The sequence below is a fragment of the Neopelma chrysocephalum genome, unplaced genomic scaffold (assembly GCF_003984885.1).
Source record: "Neopelma chrysocephalum unplaced genomic scaffold, ASM398488v2 Primary Assembly neopelma1_24, whole genome shotgun sequence".
Lineage (NCBI taxonomy): Eukaryota > Metazoa > Chordata > Aves > Passeriformes > Pipridae > Neopelma > Neopelma chrysocephalum.
This window is the reverse complement of record NW_020897693.1, coordinates 10,467,766-10,490,431: the sequence shown is the minus strand read 5'-3', so window position 1 is coordinate 10,490,431 and position 22,666 is coordinate 10,467,766. Positions and strand designations below refer to the sequence as shown.

The window sequence follows — 22,666 nt, the reverse complement described above, 5'->3', positions numbered from 1 at the left end:
AAGTTGTTTTCCTGCTATGAGAGCACAGGATAAGAAGAGCTGTCCTGTGGTGGCAAGACCAGCATCCTGCTGTGTTCCATCAGCATTATAACAAAGTGGCAGTGGGCTTCAGTCTCCTGTTCTTTTCCTGCTTGCTGCTTCTACTCAAAAAGGTATCAGCCTTGGCCTCCTTTCAGGTAGCTTCCATAAGGGGATAAAAGCAGGGCTTTCTCAGCTTGTTTTGCTGTATACTTCTCCCACTTGCCCCACCCCCTCTCCCTGGCTGGTGTTTTCTTCTCCACTGAACCTGTAGACTATTAGTTTATTTTACCTTGCAGACCCAACTAAAGGAGTTTCCAAAATGAATGGGTCTACAGGAATTATTTTCCCTAGTCCTCTTTCTTATATGTGCCTAAGGTTCAAGGTGTTGTTATACATCCAAATCTAGTTATTCGCGAGGCAGAGTAAGGGAACTGAGTTTGGGACTCCACTGGTGTGTTTTTGTGAGGCTATTTCTTACAGGACTCCAGAGAACTGTTATCAGTACAAATAGGACATACCTTATTTGTTGCATTAACATTTTTTTGCTGTAACTGTTCATGTGTGTGCATTCAACTAATGAAGTCCAAAAAAACATGATCGCTTTTGCTCAGGTTGGGGAGAATGAGAGAAAATGTCTGTCTGCAGCTGAAGTCCTTCCTGACCTCTCATGGTGAGAAATGACTGGGCACACTGCTCTTGAAAGGAAAGATGTTGTTAGAGTCATACTAATGAATTGAGATGTATGAGTTCAGTTCTTATTTCTCCCATAAATTTCTTTGTGTGATTGTGAACAAAGTTCTTAGTGTCCTGAAAACCTATAAATGAGGTAAATTGCTTTTCTTTTCTCCCAGCCTCATCTGTTTAAATTGTGATGTCTGTGAGGCAGGAACAATGCACATTGTGCAAATGCACAGGAGGTGAAGGGGCCCAAGCTATCTTGTCCTGTCTGCTCCCTTGTGCCAACTCTTCAGTAAGTACAGCAGGATGGATATTGGAGAGACTAGAAGAAGCAGAGAGTTGGAGTGACATTTTTGAGGGCTGTAAAGAGGTATTTGTATAAAGGAACGTTACAGAACGTTTTTAAATATTTAGATTCGGAGAGATTTTAGAAGGTGTAGGAAAACTTTCCTCATGAATTCAAGCTCTGCCTTTATTAGTGTACTTTTTTAAAATGAGAGAAATGCAACATTATAATGGCAGAAAGAACTGGGTGGTTCATAGAGGAGGTAGGGCAGGGAGGATGTCAGGCTTTACTTTGAGGATGATGAGAGGAGGATGGTTTTGTCTACTTTTACTGAAAGCAGTACATGTAGATTGGTGTTAGCAAAGCCTTTACACTATGTGCATCCCTGCTTTGTAAATGTTGGCAAGTAACACTTACAGACTGCTGGACTCTATAGAGTACTGATCTATAGACTTTTTTTTTTTTCTAGTAAAGGACATCTCCAATGCTGGCTGTATTTAAAGGTATAGAAAATGGTTTTGAAAAACTACACACAGCAGCTGTCATAATTTACTGTAATATCCTGCTGTTTAGGTAACTAATAAGTGCGTCAGTTCCTTGGATATGTTGAGCCAGATCGTTAATCAGTAGCAACTGACCTTGCTCCAGTGGAATTGGGGGGACTTTCATACGAATTGATCACCTACATTGAGTGATTAAGGTGTAGAAAGGGGATGGTTTTCTCTTCGTTAGAGATGAAATTGTGTGCCTAGCTTAGTGTTGGGAATATTATGGTATTGGAATATTGTGGAAAGCATGGACCAGTTACAAGAAAAAACTTGTATTTCTAAGTTTGGGTGTTGTTTCTTAAGCATCTCTCCTGCTCTGTAGAACATGAGCAACTTGTATGAGCTTACATTTCACAATCTGTCCATAATGAGGAATTGCTTCCAGCCAGCTCCAGAATTTTGCTTGACTTCCTATGGCTGACTTTCGGCTTTTGTTCCCATCCAGCTGTGAGGTATCATCCTTCTGCCTTATCCTCTCATGAACTGCCTGATGTTAAAGCAGATCAGAAGTGAGAGGATGTTATCTTCATAGCAGGAGTTTACTTATATCTTAAGTGATACAAAGTTTTGATACAGCTACAGCATATTTCTTTAGTGCAGTCTCACTGTAGGTAGCAGCAGCAGCATTTCTTATAGTTGAAAATTAAATGTGTGCTTTTGTTGGTCATCTGCTTAGGAGAGGGACCAGCTAACTCATGGTCTTCAGACAACCCCAGTTGCTTACAGTGCTGTATAAGCAGGCATTTCTGTAAGGGGCCTGCTTGCTTTGGGTTCTGTGTTAAGAGACATTTTTCATTAGAGTAATGCATTCTAGTGTAGTAATGGATGAGCATCAGTCAAGTATTGAGATTACAGTAGAGTACAGCACTAGTTGTACAAAATGAGTAACAATATGTGTATGAACTATAAACTAGAGAGTAGTTTTAGACTGTGCCAGGCTGAAGGTGAGATGGAAAAGCAAAGGCAGATGGCAGAAACTGCTGGGAGAGGTAAAGATAGACATCCCCATTGTTACTGACCTGTGGGCCTGGTGTGATTCTAACAAGAAATATGCTGGTCAGCCATAATGCTATTAGAGTACTAGTGGCCAGTGAACAACTGTTATCCCTGCAAGTTTAATCTCCACCTGTAGCATTTAATCTACTTGACCAGCTCTTGTGAGATTGTAGCAAACTGCAAGACAGAAGGACAATCGAAGTGAAATGCTTTAAGTTTGGGGTTTTTTTGGTGTGGATGCTTTTTGTCTTCTATAAATTTCAGAAGCTCCAACATGATTTTGTCTTCTATAAATTTCAGAAGCTTTGTCTTATGATAGACTTGTATGGAGCTTAGCACTTTTTTGGTCATATTTTTATGGATATATGATATATGTATCTTTTCCTGTTTTCCCCTGTTTTTGTTAAGTATAGGCAAGTAGTTATTTGTATGCTGTACTGCCCAGTCTGCCTCAAACAAAACCAGAAATTTTCTGAGTTAAACATAGTGAACAGGTATTGTGAGAGATGGACTCAAAGGGCAGGTTTTGTTTGCAAGATGGACCAATTAGTTGGAATGTTGTCTCTATTGTATGTGAGGACTCAAGAGCAGAGAAGTGAAGACTGGAGCCCTGTAGGTAACTGCTTTGCCTGTATAATAGGGATCAGGAAAGGAGGTAGAGAACTGCATCTGCTGTCAAGTTGCTTTAACCTCTGTGGTGCAATGTGGCATTACTGTAACTGACTCTGCACAAAACTTTTGAAAAATCTTTAAATAATTTAAAGATGTTGATTCTGAAGCCATGTAGTGTTTCCTGACTGAGTATAAAATATTCCAAAATATTTGCAGTAGTTTAAGCCAACCTACATTTCTGCAGTGGAACTTAAAGCAAACACATTCTTCATGAGATGTCTTTGGTTTTCCTGAGGCCTAATAGTGCTAACGATCCCATTAAATGAATTTCTTAAATCCTTCTCCAGAGGGAAGATTTTTGAGGTACCAGCAATGTGTATAGTTGTTTAGTACTTTTGGTGTAGGTAACTAGTACCTAGATACTGGTTTAGATGCTTTGTAAACTGTGCAAATAAGCGTGGGTTATAAACTGCAGTTGATCCTGCCTGAAAGGTGATATTTTGATTTCTATACGAATCACAAATAAATTTTCAATGCATTTTGTACAGTTATCCTATAATAAGCCTTTCATCTTTTCGCTGGGTCTGTGTGTTTGAGACTGTTACCCAAATCATCCAAAATTTTGCACCACTTGATAAGGGTAGGGCAGTGGGCTGTGAAGTCCTGGGGATGCTCTGTGGCAGGAGAGGAGAGTGATTGTGTGTCTAACAGGGTTTGCATGGAAGCAAACTGAATGTGAATGCTCACCCCAGACAGATGGGAACATGGACCTGCAAGTCTGTGGGGGAATCCAGCAGTTAAGACTGTCAGAAAGTTGCTTAGAGCAGCACTTGTCACAGTGAAGAACTCTTTGAACAATGTGAATGCTGCTGTCCTGGCCCAGATGGATCTGCGCTGTGCTTTACTTCACCCCCTGACTAAGTCACATTCAGTGCTCTCACTGTTGCCAAACACCAGTGCTCTGAAATTACTGCACAGTAGTTCTTTACTTACCATGAAATGCTGCCATAGCTGCAGCGATTCTGGCCCAGCCAGTGTTATTTGTAATGGCTGGCTGATGTGCTCGCAGCAACGCTGTGCTGCCCTGCCAGCACGGGGGCCTGTGGCCAGATCCAGTTACTCTGTGGCCAGATGGAAGATCAGAGCAGAGGGAATTGCTGCAATCCGAAATGGAAAACTTACTTGGTTTGTGTATTTTGGATGGTTGGTTTAGGAGAGCAAAGGACCTAAACTTGCCTTAAAATTGGGAATGTGTTGGTTTAACCTCCGTGAAGTTACTACAAAGGGCAAAGATAGGATAGGTGTGTCCCTGGAAATACTGTGGTAAAAATTGTATGATGTAGTTTACTGCCTTGGAGATTTTCTGGGACCAAAATATGTGTCTTGGTGTATCCACAGCAACAAAATTGAGGTAACAGTTGTTTAAAGTCACTAGCTTAAAAGAAAAAGCTGAAAAGCTTTAAATAAAAAAAAAAAAGATAAGTGAGTACTTTGCAGATATTACAGCACTAGAAAAATTCACTTTACTGATTGAGGTAGGAAATTAAGTGACATGTAAATTGTTGTTGCTACCATCAAAATTTCCTTTGCCTACAGTGGCTGATTTTCCTGTCTTACCTTGCTCCTCCACAGGTGCTTCTGCGTGTTTGCTCAGGGCATGCCTGTGGGATGACATTTACTTGGCCATCACTCCCTGTGGAGCTGGGTGCTCACTGGGAACATGGTGCACTTTGTTTGTCTCCCAGCTCTGCAGCAGACTCCTTGGGAAGGTCACTTCTGTTTTCCTGCATGATGTCAAGTGTTGTGAATGATCTCAGGATGTCTTGAAGTGCTGCTGTGACTCAATGTCATGCCACGAACATCTCTGAAAGAGTGTGGTGGGACCCCAGACCTAGCTAGTAAACTATCAGTGAGCTCAGGCAGTGTTGTTGTTACCCTTGCTCAGAAAGAGCTTGGAGAGTGGGGAGGATCCTGCTGTTGCTGGTTTTGCCATGCTCATACTGTCTCAGGTCCATACCAATCACAGCATGGGAAGGATAGTCCTTCTTAGGCTTATAAGGATGACAAGAGGGACAAATGTGTGCAATATTGGGATGCTCTAATAGATGTATCAGCTCTTTGGGAATTGGAATAACTCCTTTAGAAAATACCTCCGACCTCTGTTTAAAGGCTTACAGTGGGAGATAGTTGGCTATGTTCACTAGGAATATTTCAGGAGCTAAGTACCCATTATATTTTAAAAACACCCTGTGTTTCTGAAAGCCCTGGAACGGTTTTAAGAATCACTGGATGAGTACTGGAATCAATGCATTTAAACAGTGCTTTGTCTGTATTTGTGTGTGTGTATGATCATAGATACACAATTAAATGTATTCTCTGAAAAGAAACCTCTTCAATGGTGAATTTGAAAGAATTACAAATCAGGTCAAGATTTAAATTTTCCCTAACTATTTAATAGCACTTAAGAAGTATTTACCAGTGCAGGTTTGGCTAGGGCTTTAAAGGTGCTCAGACCACAGGAAATCAATGGCCTAATTGTCTGGAAAAAGAGTTCATTGCAGTGCCAGGATAATCTGTGAGAGCAATAGTCTATTCTGTAGGTTTAGGGAGAATATTTGTCATTTAAGTTCTACACCAATAGCAGTTCCACAACTTGTGAAGTTGTGAGACTGATTGGGTATTGAGAATCCCATATAGCTTAGGCCAGGGAGGGATTCAGGAAAGACTGAAGCAGGGATGGTGAGATATTCTCTTTATTGTGGTAGAACCAACCACTTTTCCTTACTTTCTTTCATTATAGATAATGCTATTTTAAAAACAATTTAAAATGCAAAGTTTGTTAAATGTACTTTATTCTCTTGGTGAGTCATCAAGTTTGGGGCAGTTTAGGTAGTAATTAAATGCTACTTCTGCAGATTTTATTGGGTTTCAGTTGTTGAGGTATACACCCAGCTGGATATGCAGCTGCAGTGTGAGCTACAGGTTGTACTCTGAGTGGAGGGAAATGGTGGGACCACTGGGCAAGGGGCTGTGACCTGGAGCCGATGAAGGGCACAGGATCCTGTGGCACTGGCGGGGGGGTGGGTGCAGGAGTGGCCAGTCACCCAGAGACTCTGTAGAACCCAAATAAACAATGAGAATACCCCAGACCAAATTGGAATGGACACAGGGACCGTGAGGGTACAAAATCCCGGGGATTCCTTTGAAGGGGGTCCCTCCCCAGAGGCACCAGCTGGAGCTGTTTCTGTGTTACTGAACCACGATTAAATGACTTAAAGGAACCAGGCATCTGGGACTCTGCTGTGGGAAACCTAGGGCTGAGCCAGTGAGGGAAACTTGTGTGACTGTGAGTGTGGGGTGTGCAGGGAGTCAAGTGGGGCACTCATTGGGTCACTGGAGCTGCCCGATGTGAAGGGGCTTCGGTCCCAGCAGTGAAAGTCTGGGGTGGTGTGGGAGTGTGACTGACAGTGGCTCCAGGGTGGTCAGACAGGGAAGTTACCTTAACATCAGTTTTCCTTCAAGGACACTCGAAGTTAAACAAACAAACAAACAAAAAATGACAATAAAACAAAAGAAGAAACAAACAAAAAAACTCACCCCAACTTTAGTAAAAGGCAAATCCATCATTCATTCTTATCAAACAGGAAAAAATGAAATTTGAATAAATGTATTATTTATTGCATATCTTTGTACATAAATGAATGGTGATGTATCTGCCTTAACAAATTTGCACGCTGAACTTCAGTGTATGGGGTATTTTAATCTAAACATCTATATGTTTTCATAGTTACTAGTCAGAGAGAATCAGCCCTTGTTTTTAAGGCTTAACAGCTAAAAATGGAAACCCAAGTTTAAAGCTGCTGACCTTAATAATGATTTCATGTTTTGAACTTCTAATCACTTTAATTATGAATATTGGAACTACTACATTATTAGTGCAGATCATAATAGTATCTGAATTATGAATGAACCGTCATCCTCAGGCAGCCTCTCCCTTCTGGCAGAAGGAGCTGTCATGGGAGCTGTTCCTGTGCTCTCTGAGGTGTAGCATGTCCCGCAGACGTCTTGGGGTCTAGTAATACTGAAAATTGGGATCTTGGGATCTAGTAATACTGGAAAGCAGTGGTTAATGCAGAGAGGCCTTCAGGAGTCAGCTGTGTTTCAGCCTCCTTTGTAGGTTTACTTGCTTTGAGGAGTAACTGCCTTAGAACGCACTGGGACCTCTCATCCTAGCCAAAAGATGGGTTGTTCATGTTGGTTATTCCATCTAGAGTGCCTAGGGCATGTAAGACCTTAAAGCCTCATCTTTTTTCTCTGCAGTTGGGAATGAAAGTGATAAAAATGAAAAGCTCCTCTGCATGAGAAGAGGGGACTTTCTTACCAGTTAGACTGAGGCTTGGGAACAGCCAGAGGAGGATCACAGATCTTCCAGCCTGTCAGTGCTAAGTGCTGAGCACAGATGCCTTTGCAAGCAGAAACACAGGATGCAAATATTTAACAAAGCCTTGTCAAGCTCACAGGAGGGATGCAGAGTGCAAGTGGATGTTTAGGGCAGAGTGCCTGAGCAACAATCTGCTGTTTGCACTAACTGTAGTAGAAGTTACATGTGCTCATCAGTTTAAGAACTGATCCATGTAGGCATGCTGCAGTTGCATATTCTGGACATAGTAAAGGGTAACTCCAGTAGCAAAATCAATCCAGTGGTTTCCAGAGACAAGAGTGAAATAATGTTGCAGGAATATGGTTGTCGGGGTTAATGCTGATGTAAGAAAGATAAGAATAGTATAGAGTTCAGAAAATCCTAAGATAGGAGTTGGAAGGGAATAACTATTTATATATTCCCCTATGCCTTATATATATATATGTATATATAACATATATTTAAGATATCAGCTGGAGATAGCTTACCTGGCAGTTTTGCTGGGTTTTGAATACATGGTGATGGGTAGGGTCACAGCAGGAGAGTTGTAGTCTTTTCTGAGGATGCGAAGATGTCTTGCATCAAGCAATAGAAATTGAGGGAAGAGATTTCCAGTAGTTGCAAGTTGTCAAGTAGAGTTTTGTTTGAGGGGAGAGCATGTGGGCAAAAAATACATTAATTTAAAAAAAAAAACAAACATAAAGAAGGGATAGGTAGGAGACTGGTGGGTGGTGGTAGAGAGAAGAAACTTGCTGACATTTTTTTTTGGTATTTTTTCTCTTAAAAACGAGCAAGCAGTACTCATGTCTGCTTTAAAATATATTTTCAATTGCCTCTTGTGTGTAGTAGGACTTCAGAGAATAGCTTTTTTTTTGTTATAGGCACTGTGTGCTAATGCAAGCAGAGTACAGGCAGTCATTAAATTTCCTGAAGTAGTTGCAGTAGTCGAAGTCAGAGCAGAGACTGAAAAATACCCCTTGCCACTGATGAAGGTTGCTATGCCTAATCTGTGTGGCACTAGAATTTGTGTATTCTCTTCAAGACAGGGAAGTTGAGTTGTACTACAGATATTTGCCCTGTGTGCTGTTGTGACAGAAATTGGGACAGTTCCCTGCTTCCCGCTGTCCCTGGTGATATCTAGCCCTGGGTATCTATGTGAACACTGTCAAAAAGAGGCCATGTTGTAATGCCTCATGGGAAGACCCACACAGCAAAGCCTTTCCACCTTTTTAGGGTCACCATCAAATGCTATTGATGATGTCTTTGTTGATAAGGATTCAGTTTCTTGGGATTGCTGCCCAGATGGCTGCAGCTCTGTATGCAGTATGGGTCTTGCCTCAAAAGGTGAAGCTGTTTTCTGATTTAAGGGGAAGAAAAAAAAATTGACTGAGCTCAGAAGAATGAAAACTCAGGCAAATTTAGCATATCGTTGGGACCACTGTTAGTAAACGTCTTTGTTGGTGACATGGACAGTGGGATTGAGTGAAAGTTTGATGACACCAAGCTGTGTGGTGTGGTTGACAACGCTGGAGGGAAGGGATGCCATCCTGAGGGATACTCCCAGGCTGGAGTCCTGCACATGGGTTGGGGCAATTTCCAAACACAAATATGGGCTGGGCAACAGTGGACCGAGAGCAGCCCTAAGGAGAAGAACTTGGGAGGGTACTGGTGGATGAAGAAAAGGAATGTGTGCTCACAGCCCAGAAAAACAGCCGTATCCTGGGCTGCATCAAAAATAGCGTGGCCTGCAAGTCAAGGGAGGTGGTTCTACCCCTCTGCTCCACTCTCATGAGACCCCACCTGGAGTACTGTGTCCAGCTCTGGGGCCCACAACATAGAAGGATGTGGACCTGATAGAGGGTCCAGAGGGGGGCCACAAAGGTGACCAGAGGCCTGGAGCACCTGTCCTATGAGGACAGGCTGACAGTGTTGGGGTTTTTCAGCCTGGAGAAGAGAAGGCTCCGGGGAGAATTTATAGTGACCTTCCAGTACTTTAAAGAGAGCCTACAGGAAAGACAAGGATGAAATCTTTGTCAGGGAGTGTAGTGGTAGAATGAGGTGCAATGGTTTTAAACTGAAAGAGGGTAGATTTCCATTGGATATTTGGAAGAAATTCTTTACTGTGAGGATGGTGAGACACTGGAACAGGTTGTCCAGAGAAACTGTGGATGCCCTGTCTCTGGAAGTGTTCAAAGCCAGGTTGGATGGGGCCGTGAGCGACCTGGTCTAGTGGAAGGTGTCTCTGCCCATGGCAGGCAGTTTGGCGTCTCTTCCAACACAACCATTCTGTGATGCTATGATGTAGCAGCAAGCTCTGGAAAAGTACTAGAGCACTGAGCGGTGTCCCGTTAGTTAAATATAAGCCCAAATTAACACCTCTCCTGGGTTACACCAGAAAGTCACCTTGATCTATCTTAGACAGGAGTGCCCAAGAAGGAATGCAGGAGTAGGGAGAGCAAGGAGAGGTATTTCAAAGCAAGAAATCAGAGAGCAGGACTCTTGTGTAACTCGGGGTGTCCCAAGTTCCTGTAAAGCTGAGCTGTCTGTGACAGATCTTTCATCAGATAGTTTGAATTTAGGCATTAGGACTCAATTCACCTGCTCTTGCTAAGCTGTAGTTTCCCCCCTTAAGAACCTGTGAAGTTAGTCTGAAAAAAAAGAATCTCCTAAGTGGTCGGAAGTTGTCAGAGAGTTTTTTAGATGGACTCCAGGTGGTGTGGGACATGCCAGAGAGCTGGGAAGCATTTAACACAAGCCAGGACAGAAAGATTAAACACATGCCTCTGGTCTCTAGAGCAGGATGTCTGGTGTATCTGGGTTTGAGGGAGGCCTTGTAGCTCTGACTGGAGTTACGCTGCAGCTGAGGTTCCTGTTGTTATTAAACTTAATGCTTAAAGGCCTCCTTGTGCTTAGCAATACATAATAAATAGACATAAACATCTTGTAAAAGATGGTCCCTGGTCAAAAGAGGAGACAAAAAAAAATCAACCTGAGAATGGAAGTGGGGGTCAAGCAGACAAAATGTTTTGCCTGGGGTTATACAGGTCATTGTGGAGAGGGAAGCGGAGCCCTGGTCTCTCTGCTGGTGGTGTCAGCACCTTCTTTGCTGAAAATGTAGTTGCCTGGGATCACATGTTGGACAGATTAAGGGAAGTCTGTGCAATGACTATGGTACTACTCAAAGAGGAGGATTTGAGATGTCTTCTAGATTTGAGGAGTAGATTTAGATGCAGCCTACCGAGATCACATCCTCTCATTACTGTAATACTGCTACTTGTGATGGCAGCAACAACCCCAGTTTCAGGAGGCAGGATTGCAGTGTGAACAGCCCTATGTGACCTGGGTTTCATTAGCCTTGTTAACAGGCCTGATGAAGACATGGCAAACTGGGTTATGCACAACTACAGGGGCTCGCTGGAGGCAGATGTGTGAGTGCTTCTGCATCTTCTCTACCTTATCTCTTGAGCTGATTGTCAGCTGTGTTGAAAGCATGTGTGACTGCAGTGTAGATACAGCTTCAGATACATACTTCCTCCTGCATTCCTGTAGAAAAGATAAGGCATGAAATGTGTTCCTGTGCATCTGTGTTGTGTTTACTGTACTTTCTAGGGATGCAAATGAATGATAAGACTGGGTCAGGCCAGTGATCTGTCTAGCTCGTTTTCTTTTTTGCAGTAGCCGAGAGCACCTGCTTGAACCAGCCAATCTAGTCCACAAAAGTCATGGGGGAAAAAAAAGGATTTGTTTGAATTGTTATCACTAAGGCTTCTAGCTTGTTCTTAGTTCATGATTGAGTTTGTTTTTCTAGGAAGAATCTTTGCTGTTATGAGTCACTCTGGCTTAAAAGAAGGATTTTGCTTTCAGCTGCCTTTTGCCTTAAAAGGTGATGTTGCTTATGGTATTTGTCAAGTTTAGGATAAAAAAACAAATCTAAAAATCATCAGGCAGCTCATTCGTCTAAAGAAACACTTGATACCTACTTCCTTAGTTCTTTGTTTTAGAAAAATCAAAATAAAACAGTGCTTAGGGAATGCATTCCTGATGCCTCTTTGGGGCCAACTTGATTTATGTGACAGTAAAACATCAGACAACAGCACTGCTGCGCGTAATAGGGATATAGTCTGCTTGCTGGTGTGTTAGGTTTCTAGACCATCTGGAAATTAGTGTCATTAAGCACCTGAAATAGCAAAATTAAAACAAACAAACACAAAAAATCCTAGGAGTTACCCTATGGCAAGCCAGGCACAGTTCATCTACAGACCAAACGTCTTTCAAGTGGGTAGATAAAGTGCTGTCTTGTTTGCGTGTGGTCAGTAAGGATGTAACAGTTCTTTTGTAGGGGTCAGCTTTTTAACCCTCAGTAATTTACAGTGGGGCTAATTCCATTGTGCTTAACTATAAAATCTATCTGTAGTTCCAAACTTAATGCTAAGGAAATGTATACATTAACAAAAATCTTGTGTCACAAAATGGTGGTGAAATTCATTATCCATTATAATGATAAAGCTGCAATGGAAAAGGAAGGGGTTGTTCTTTTCAAAAAGGTTTATCAGCACCTCAGACCTTACTGCCACTTCTGTAGGTAGGGCTAAAAAGTTACACATTGGCTGATCATGCATTTGGATGTTGCTTTGCATAGAATATAGCTATAAACTTACTTCTCCCTGTGCAGCGTCACTTGGTGAAGTTTTACCAGCAGAAGGTGCTGGATTTGTGGATATTTGTTGCATTAACTGCTGCCACCAGCTGAGCTTGCTTCGTTGGCATTTGCCAGCCTCAGAAACTTGAATGTTTAGAAATTTTTACTAATTTTACTCTTCCTTGCCATGACCTTCTCCCTGTATAGGAAACATAAACCCATGCTCTCTTCTGAATAATGCTCTCTGTGCGTTATTCCCTAGGACCCACAAAGCTTGTTTCTTAGGCTGCTAGTGGACCATAAATTATGTGGTGCTGTTCTGTAGACACACTTGGACTTTTCTCTGCATGCCCAGCACACCTTAGTCTGTTGCCATTGTATATTCATTCTTACATTGTTATTTCATAAGGGGATTCAATGTCAAAAAGTCACCTCTTTTTAATTTTTTTTTTTAATTCTGTATTGGAAATGTGCAAGAAGAGATTTTCTCCATTAAGTCAATATTTATTTGGTGACCTGAGTTTCATTTTAATAACAAACTCCATTGAGGTTGAGGAGTGTGTAGGAAAGTACAGAGAGGAGGGGAAGGGGATAGTGAAGCAGGGAGCATTAATCCTCTATTGAACAGTTTGTTTATGAAGTGACTCCTGATCACCACCTGCCTGTTTTACTCATGAATCTGTTGTTTTGTGTCTTGCAGTGGTGTCATTGAAGGGCCAGCTGTTATTGCTGTGAGAGCTCAAGATCTCCTTCCAACTGCATCTCCCGTGTCATCTGCAAAACCACCAATTACAGTGAGTTTCTCCTACACACACTCTGTTTTCTCCAGTGAGGGTTTGTTCGCTGGAATCTGTGATTATTATATTTGTCTATATTTATACTTTGTCAGTTCACTTACTACTGCAAAAAGCTTTGATTTATGAATCCCTGGCCACGTGGATACATACACCTCCCACTCCCCAAAAGCTCATGCTGGAAGCTCATCACTGCAAACTCTTCTGGCCACCTGCATACCTTGTAGGGGGGATGATCAAAGACTTTGTGCTTTGAGTGGGTGTTCTGGTTATTCATCCAATAGCCAAGTTGAGAGTTGAACAAAATATTTTGTTCCTGAGAATGGCTTCAGAAAGAAAAACTTACTTAAATAAAAAAAGGCAAGAAAAGTATTGCTTGGGCAAAGAAGATTAAACTTCCTTACTTGTTCAGAGTGCCAGAAGCAAACACATCATACCTGTGTGGCATCTAGTCACAGCAGTGGTAGGTGAAAAGAGAAGGTGACTCAGTGCTGGAATGTTCCTGAGTCTATTCCTAGATATACTCTTAAAATGAGATAGTGGAATTTTCTCAGCAGTATAAGAAAGGTACCTAATTCAGTGCTGTTTGGATACCAGATGAAAACTCTTGAAAATCCTCATTCCCTCATTTAGTTTCTGCCTAAAGGAAGTGCAGTGAAGAAAATGCTTCCTACTCCTGGTAGCTATCTGTGAACGTCCCTGTAACTTGCCTATGACTCCTCTGCCAATAACTCAGTAAAACACACTCAGGTGATTGTAGTATTTTAATATTTTGCACCGTTTACAACAATGGTGGAACAATTGCTTGCAAAGCTATCTCTGGTTTTCAGACAGTTATTTACCTCGTTGGGAGAGCTGAATATGTCAACTGTGTATGTCTTGTGCAGAATCTGTCTGCAAGACTGGAAGGGCAGGAGCACATCTATGCATGTGCAAGTGTTCGCTTTGACGAAAACATGAGGACTAAATGAACAAAAAAACCCATAAGTGGTTAAGGAAAATGCCCCCCCAAATCTGTTAAAAGCTTATAAGAGATGATTTTGGCACAATGTGTATCTCCAGCCAATGTCAGTATCGTGGATGCATAAATTATACATGACTTGAAAAATAAAAAAGTTTGCTTTTAGGGAGCTGTTGTGTTTTGCCTGGAAGGATGGAGCCAGCATGCAACATATGTAGAGAATATTACCTGTCAGAAATTGAATATTGAGTGAAAGTAATCGTTTTAATCAAGAGTGGTTAAAAGTGAGGCTGAGTTGAAGGAAAAAACAACTGCTCAGCTGGAAGACTGCTTCCAGTGCTGCAGACATGCCCTGAGATGCGTAGTTTCTGTATTAGGAATATTGATCAGGGCCACGGTTGTACCACTGTTCTTCCTGATAATTGTAATTGAGATTTCTTAACTCTTTGAATTCTCCTTTCTCTGTAACCAAGTACAAAGCACTTGGTGCTGGTGCAATGGAGATGTCAGCATCATATGAGGTAGTTAGCTTGGCCCTTCCTTCCTTCTGATTGTGCAGAAGTAACTGATTTAATCACAGAAAAAGCTAAAGAGCTGTGGAGAGATCAGTCTCTGTACTCTCCTCTGAGGTTCTCTAGTAAACCTGCGAGCAAGCTTTGCCTCTGCTGAAGGAAGCATGATCTTGTCACAGAGCTTGCCTATGGTACCCTGTCCTGTCTTCCCGCCCAGCCTTTCCCCTGTTAAACACTTATATACTTGAACCTGTCTGCAGACATTTTCCCTGATGGATGGATGGATGGGTGAATCTTACTGTGGACAATGAATTTTGGCTGCATACAATGCAGGTAGGAGAAGGGATTTAAGTGAGATGTTCCTGTATCAGCTGATGCACAACACTGCTCAAAGGAGCAGCTTGTTGGTGTGTGGATAGATACTTGGCAGAATCTATTGATTTTACTGAGGCAAAGACATTCTGGTTTATATCAATTAGTATTCCTGACAAATAATTTGTAGTGATTGTGGGTGTTTTCTTAAGAGTACAGGCTTGTCACTGGGAGGAGTGACTGTATGCACAATCTGAGATACACTGAGCTGAGTGTAAAGGAGCCCTAGACTTTGTGTTTCTGCAAAGAAACATCCTAGGCTGGTTTTTTGATTTTTTTTTTGCTTTCAGATCAAAAGGGGGATTGTTTCCATGCACTTAAATCTGCTTTCTGTTTCTCCTGAGTCGATGTCTGTTCCCTTCTGATTCTTTACAGAACCCTGGGAAAGCTGAATCCCTGTTGAACCTGGGTAAGCCACCTCCACTTGGATCTGCTAAAACTAGCTGGCAACAAAAGATGAGGTTGGAGATTAGTGATGTCAAACACCTTTTGTGTGCTACGACATTTGGCTACTGCACCCATGAGAAGGCAGGAGTCTGCAGTTGTACCTGCTTGATCAAGGCTCTGTGCAGAGCAGGTCATCCCTGGTGCAATGCTGGATGCAGAGTGGATGCTGGAGCCCTGCTGATGCAGTTTCTTTCTTGACCCACACCACCCTGCACTTTCTGCTCTGACTTGCTTGTTCTTTGGTTGAGCCACTAGACTTTGTGAGTAAGAGGCACAAATGTGTGCTGGCGGATACGCCTGTTGGAAGAATGGTCTGGTAGCTGGTTTAGAGCACTGCAAGTCCAGTTTCAGCTACCTGATCCACTTGCACATTCTCTCTGAGAATTCCGAATAGTATCATTATATCAGTAGTATGATACAGAACTCTGTGCCAGTTTTCTGTCTGTAAAGGACACTTTGGATAGGAACTGAGGGTAAACAGAACGTCTTTCTCTAATATTTCTGTGCAGCATGAATAGTATTCCTGAGGTCTTTTTAGCAGTCAAAATGAGATGATGAGTACTGTGTGTAGATGGGGAATGCAGGGTTGAATACCATGGCAGTGATACTGAGGTGTGAGAGTGAGATCCCAGCATCCGCTGTCCCACTCTGATCACTGAGTGTGTATCACCTCTCTGAATGACAGTGCTTTCTTGGACCTGGGACACCAGAGGCTACAGACAATTTGGGTTCACGTTCCTCACCTGGGATTTCAGTAGCAGATGCTGCTTTGTTCCTCATGTGGTTTTGCCTTGTGTAGTCACATCTGCTTAACTCATCTGGCCTGCTTGTTGCATGTTGGCTTTCAACATTTACTTTAGGGTCACAGAAAAGTCTTTTACCTAGCTTTCCAAATGTCACCAGGCAAAGCTCTTTTCAGAACCTGGCTATTTCATGGCTGCACAGCCTACCTCAAAACAGTTGCTATCCCTGGTGTGTCAATGAATAAGACCTTGATAGGATTGACAGCTATAAAACATTCCCTCTGAACTCTGAGATGAAAGTGAGACGTTTCCTTTCTCCTTTCAGAGGACTCATCTGCTGTAAGAGGAGGGAGATGGTTTTCTTTTAAAAAATGTAACTCCTATCAGGTATCATAGCAGTGTCTGTAGCACTCACAGTAGCATGCTCTGATGCCTGGTGCTATGGGAAGCTGGGAATGAAAGGTGACTCTGCCAAGAGGCTTCTGTATGCATCGATAGGATGGTACACGTGACTCTTATGGCATTACCTGAAGCTCACTGGTGATACAGTGGAAAGGGAATAGGGTAAAATCAAGTTTGAGTTCAAATATTCAGATTGCAAGGATAGCCCCTGGGGTTGATCTTCTTGCTTGCTAATGGCATAGCATAGGGAACAGAATAAAGAGTTGTTTGGCTTTGCACTGCAAATGCATAAGCCGACCTTGCTTTGGCTCCCAGCCCAGGGTGAAAAGGATGGCTGATCACCCTGCTCTTTCAGTGTTGACAGCTGTTGCTGTCAGGGACCGATGCGACTTGGGCCTAAGACAGAGATAACAGTGTGAATGCTTTTCACTGGCAAGGTAGATTTTTAGGAGATAATGCAGTTTGTCTGTTGCACAGTAAAGGGAAACGAGAAATGTTTTTGTGTTCTCTTGGTGCATTTTTCTTATTTTTTTTTTTTATATTTATTACCCTGATACAAGAAGATTGCTCAAATATTCTAGTACTTAGCAGTCATAGACTATATCCTTGGTTCATCCATTCTCATAAACCATCCCTCGTCATGCCGAAACCAGTTACCTTACCTGCATGGAAGCAGGCCGTTCTGGGATACCACTGACTCTGCAGATGTAAGTCTCTGTGTTTGATCCTTATGAAAATGTTTTGAAAAGCTGGACAAGAAAACACTGTAGGAATTTGGTGGGCAGATTAGCTGCATTCCTGTTTCAGGCTGTTTATTCATAGCTTTAACTTTTTTAAGGCAAAAGGAGGCTATTTTTAGCTTGCTTTTTTCCCCTCCATATTAACCCAAACAAATTTCCCTCTTGAAGAGGAGGGTGGAGTTGGAAGGAAGGAAGGGTGGAATTGAAACTGCTTCATTAAGTCAGTTTAAAGATCACTAACACACGATTTTGTTTTCACACTACAGTTTTGAGTCTCTTTACACGTTCCAAAAAGGGGAAGCTTTGTATACAGAGGGGGAGAGTGAGGGCCTCTGCAACAATGAAGTGGTTATGGAAAGCTTATGACTTTTGCTTAGGGTGAACTGTCAGGACAGTAACCTGGCTCTCCTGAGTCCCTGTATGTGTGTTTTGAGGGTTTTATGGTAAGCTGGTTCTGAAGTAGAGAGAACAAGAACAACTCAAACAGCTTCCTTACTAGGCTGATGTGACTTTGGCTTTAACTTTCACTTGGTTACTGAGTTAAGTGTGCTGCAGAAAGGGTGGCTGAATCCAGGGCCTGTGGATCTAGTCTGTAGAAAGAAGGATACATACTTCATACTTTGAGATGGACTGATAACCCAGGAGCTAGTGCTGCCTGGCCACTGCAGAGCACTGCTGCTTTTTGAATCTCTTGTGCTTTGATGTTGGTTCTTCAGTGCCTGTTAGTTTTCCCTCCCCCCTGTTGATAAGAGCTGAAGGATCTTGAAAATGTAACATCTGTGAAGTCCACCTTTGGTGGTGGAGTGTAGAGCTGCTCATGCTGTCCTGTCTGACTGCACAGGTTACTCAAGATTAGATCTTAAATTATCTCTTCTTGCCATGTGTTGCTCCTGCTGTGTGTTTTCTTGGACTGTTGGAGAACTGATGAAAAACAACGGTAATATTTGCATCTAAAGAAAATAAAAACTTTTCTGTTTCAGAAATACACAGGAAAAAACCACAGAACACATAATTATTTCTCTTCCAGTAATAACTGGTTACTGAGTTATTGAACTCTGTGTATGAGCTCAGAGCTGGAAAGGGCAACCTGACTTTCCAAGCCTTAGTCCTGGGGAAGACTCCCCGCTGCTGAGGCATCAACATGGGGCAGGAGCCATTTCTGTGGACTCTCAGTTTCTCTCTTTATCTGTTTTCTTCTCCTCTTCCACTTCTCCCACTGGGAGGCTGCTCCAGATCCCAGCTACTTCATACTCGGATTTCTCTGACCTCCAGCTGAGAAGCATCTGTGGTAGGTATATCTCCTTTCTCTACCAAGCAAATCCTATGGTTTAAATGTCTGTTCTCATTTCTTGCAGCTCCTCTCCTCAAGTGTATTTGCAGGCAGTGATTCTGTCCTCTATTGTGCTGTGTTTTGCCAGCTTAAATGAATCAAACTTTCCTGAGATAGGGCTCTTGTTCTTACCAGCACTCTTGTGAACCTGTTCTCAGTTCAGTAAATCGTCTAGTGGTTAGCGTGCAGGACTTTCACTGCTGCGACCACGGGTTCGAATCCCCGGTCTCCTGGCCTGATGGAGGTCGTTAGCCCTGTGTGGCCATCCATCTATGAGAAGGACACTCTAAACAAACCTACGTCCTGAGGACCTCACTGCCATTGTCCAAGCTTGCTTGGCCCCGGCAGATGAACCTTAGGATTAAAGGGTGGGCTCAGTTCAGCGCAGGCTGTGTCTCACCTAAAAAATCCATTGCGCAGGCCGGAAAGGTAAAAGACCTCTCCCCAAATCTTCGTTCGCGAAGACTGGCCATTATTATTTATTATTATAAATCGTCTTTGAATTTTGCTGTGACCAGAACTGCTCACAATAAGCGTGTCTGTGAAATGGCTGCTTTCATTAATGCTCATTTCAGCATCTAACCATTAACTGTGACTTAAGCACAATCATATATGTATTTAAGAAGAATCCTCTGGTCTTACTTTGAAGACATTAAGTAATGGTGACTCCTTCTGCTCTAGGAGAGTTCTGTCAATGATTAGTTACTTTGATGTTTAACTAGGTACCTTAATTTGAATAGGCTGCCTTCAGTCACTGCATCTTGATATGCCTTTCTTTGTTAGTTTACAGAGGCTTTTATTATCAGAAATACGATTTTTCTTAAAATGCTCTTGTACTTGTAGACTATGTAAAGCAATCAGTTAATTACAATGGTTTGTATTTCAGAAACCGAACACTCGTATTCCAAGAAAAAGTCCCTTCTAAGGTATGTTTGAACATCCAAAAATAGCTCACTATCAACTTCCATCTTCAGATAACACTGGGCATTGCACCAGCAAGAGTATATGCAAGGAATGAAAATAAAGTCCATTATTTATGACCCTCTCTCTGAGATTCTCTGGCTTGTGTGAGAAAAGTGGATCTACTTGGAAATACTTTGCTTCCCCCTGGATTTCTGGTTTCTTTGAAGGTTGTCTTGATCTTTGTGAATAATCTTGGGTTTACACATTTGATTTCATGCCAGCAAACTAAATCTTTCTGTAATGCGCATCCCTTCAGGCTTTGTATATCATGAAGATTTGAGGGATTTCTCCCACTGTTTGGTGTAGTGCTGTTTTCCTTCTGCTGGCACCGAACACCAGTGGGATGTGGTTGTGAGCAAGGCATAGCCTGCTGTGCCCAGCATCAGGGTTTGTTACCTGGCTGTGCTGCAGACACTACCTGTCCGTGAGTGAACTGCACAACCGCTCCCTGGGTCTGCCTTTTAGCTGGGGGCAGTGACACTGTGCCTGGCCCTGCTGAGCTCTTGTATTTCCTAAACCCTTCTGATGACACTCTCTCTCACTGCTTAGCCATTGAGCTTACCGTGATGGTAGCACAGGGCTGCTTGTGTCCCAAAAGCCACCTGAAAGGATGATCTGGCAGGGCTTAACACTCTCACTGTTGGAAATACTCTTGTTAGGATGCTGGTCAGGGAGGCTGTGGTTTGGTTGGTTTTTTGTATTTTTTGTTTGTTTGTTTTGTGGTTTTTGTTTGTTTGGGGTTTTTTGGTTTTGTTTGTTTTTTTTTTTTCCTTGTGCTCTCCTGGTCTCTGGTTTTTGTTCCACACTGTCTCTTGTATTGTACTCTAATTCAGTGGCTTCTTACATTTTTGGAACAATTGACTGTTGCCAAACACAAAGTTTCTGACAGGCTAAGCTCCTTGTTTGTCGTACATCACTGTTCTTGCATTCAGAATGCAGTAATTTTGCTTATTGGAGAGGCTACACACATTTATCATGGCCCTGTGAGCTTCTGCTGGGGAACCATTGTGTTACTCAGCATAAGTACTGTTTTTCTTCTGCTTCACAGGGCCTTACTCAAAAGTCTTCATTAAAGGTGTAGTAATACAAATACATTTGTCCTAAAGTCAGTTGAGTGAATGTCTCATACCTTTTTTTAAAAAAAGCAAATACCAGTGGATATAAGCTGCTTTCTGAATCTTAACTGAAATCCTACCTTGAGAAAATGATTTGTTCTTTCATTTCCTCTTGGAGTTTTAGTCCAGAGCTAAATGATTTTGGAAAAAGATTTCCAGGCATTTAACTTTGATAATCATAATTTTATTTATAATAATTAATAAATCTTTTCACAATGACAAGCTTTTGCCTTTGGAAAATGCCTGTGAGTCCCTCCTGATGACTACACTGTCATTATATGTATATGATTTATCAGATATATATGTTAAGAAAGTATGTGTCTTTAAGTGCATACATCTTTGCTAAGATGACAGCCATCCTTGTGCTCTTGGCATCCTTTACATCATTTATAGTGTATCATAAACTCAGCTGTTAAGATAACTTGCCATACATCCCATTGTCCTTGAATAATTTTTCACATATTTATTCAATTGTAGTGTCTTCTACCTTCTCTTTTCAAGTTTTTTTTGGGGGGAGAAACTGCTCTTCTGCTCTTAAAAGTATTCTTTCCCTGCTCTGTCACAAGTATTCTTAGTTCATTCTGCATTTCTTTTTTAGTCACTTGCTCTAGTCCTTTAAAAGTGCAATTACATAATCCATATAAATTTAGAAATGGAAAGATGAAGATCTCTACACATGTTAGTTTTTTTTTTAATCCTCTGTGGAAGCTAGGAAAACTTCAGGTTAGTGTTTTGGAAAGTAATTAGCATTTGAAACGGAGGTTAAGATTGGACAATTTCTCACGTGTCCTGGCAGAGATGATAGATGTAATCTCTCAGTTTCAATAAATCACTGTTTTGAGTCCTGAAGCAGCTTCCCCATAGCTATATTTCCTTGTCGAAGGAGAGAAGGTCATTGTCTGGTTTACTCTGAATTGAGAGGTTAGCCCAGACCTCAGTATTTAAGCTAGAATGGGGGCAAGCAAGCAGCCTCTGCTTTGGAATTTGGTCTGAATAAGTCTGATTTTATTTGTTTGTACCACAGCATGTTCACAAGCCCCAACTGGCAACTCATGCTGTGTAAGCACCGTACAACTACAGGACAAGAAAATGGTCCCTGATCAGAGGTTTCAGCCTATGTGGAATAATTGACCACTGCATTAGTAAACGCTCCTGCCTTAGTAGAGACTTCATCCTATCTATGCCTAAACCTTGGAGGTGGAGGGAACACAGAGTTTATACTACAGGCTGGTGAGAGCTGTACTTCATGCATACACAGTGCAGTTGCTCTATCTATGGTAGCTGGCTAAAGTTTCCCAAGTGTGAAACTTGGGAAACATCCTTGTGCACAGGCTATTTCTCTTCCTGAGTAGCATGTGGAGAAGGACAGTGACCAGCAGTGGGCTGATGGTGTCATGGTGAAGGTGACCCAGTCCTGCCTGTGCTTTTCCAGGAGAACCCCTTGCAAGTGAACAGGGAGAGGAACTGTGGGCTAAGTGGACTGTTCTTGCAACAATGCTCCTAGCCATCTGCGTTATGGGGCGAAGCAGCACCTGTCAGGAGAGAGGTAAGGGAACAGCTTAGGATTCCACTTATATTAGGGGTAGTCAGTTAGGGCTTTATGGGCTGTTCTGCCAGGCCCTATATTTGGACATTTGTGGTCTACATCATTAAGTTCTATTTAAGGACTCATTTGCCTTGTCCACTGCTTTAAACAAAAAAAAAAAAAAAAAGAGTTGCTTTTAACAGAAATCTGGAACTTATCTTCTCCTCTGCTCCTGCAAGTTGCATTTAAACCCAGGACTAGGAATTCAGGAACAGCTCTATTGACATTAATCTAAGGGAGAATTATTTGATAAAACTGTCAGTCTTGTGAATTTCCCTATAATGCTTTTGCACATTAAGTCCTGTTTGTATCAATCTGTAGGCTCAGGAATAGTGTTGCTTCCACTTGCATTTTCCTTGCATTTAAAAGGCTATCTCTGCAACTATCATACATGTTATTTTGATCCATTTTAATTGGTACCACGGACCGTACAGAAGCCTGGGATTTGTATTTGTGTTCTCCAGAGTAAGATTTCCATATAGTGAGTCACAGTGAGAAGAAA

The 22,666-nt window shown here is 42.0% G+C and overlaps 1 protein-coding gene across 2 annotated transcripts in view; it reads left to right on the top strand.

The window, feature by feature from the left end:
* Window positions 1-22,666, top strand: part of TSPAN4 (tetraspanin 4) — a 430,627-nt gene that overhangs the window by 54,670 nt on the left and 353,291 nt on the right. The window contains exons 2-3 of one of the 2 annotated variants that reach the window (XM_027702921.1): window positions 12,901-12,994; window positions 15,130-15,248. The gene's annotated coding sequence lies outside the window, so the exon portion shown is untranslated. The remainder of the gene's footprint in view (window positions 1-12,900; window positions 12,995-15,129; window positions 15,249-22,666) is intronic. The other variant, XM_027702902.1, reaches the window with a different exon arrangement.